The sequence below is a fragment of the Palaemon carinicauda genome, chromosome 11 (genome assembly GCF_036898095.1).
Source record: "Palaemon carinicauda isolate YSFRI2023 chromosome 11, ASM3689809v2, whole genome shotgun sequence".
NCBI classification, from domain to species: domain Eukaryota; kingdom Metazoa; phylum Arthropoda; class Malacostraca; order Decapoda; family Palaemonidae; genus Palaemon; species Palaemon carinicauda.
Window position 1 is genome coordinate 95,524,346 of NC_090735.1, and position 429 is coordinate 95,524,774.

Here is a 429-nt window from a genome sequence, read left to right on the forward strand (position 1 = left end):
ATCTACGTCAGTCCATCGGTAAGACGGTGATGGTTGTGAAGACACAACTGGTGCAACATCTGTAAAAATAAAGTTTTGTGGGTTTCGATTAAATGGCTGATTTTTCTGCACAACACGCGTTCATTTTGTTTCCTCCGCCCATTTCATTACATGAAAAAATAAAAATCTTGATCCTTAGTAGTTTTTCAGTTTTATAAAAATATGATCATCCTGGACCCCTAATTGGTGGAAAATAGGAGTAAACTTTTTATCACTTTAAGTTTCCTATTGTTGAGAATAATGTTGCTCTGTAATTTATGATCATGACGTCCTTGTACGACTAATTTTAAAGATCCCTAGTTCTCCAGGCACTTTATTCGTTATTCTGTCAATAATATTACACAATATTGATAAATTTCCTTAAAAAATCCATTACTGGAAAATTGCACA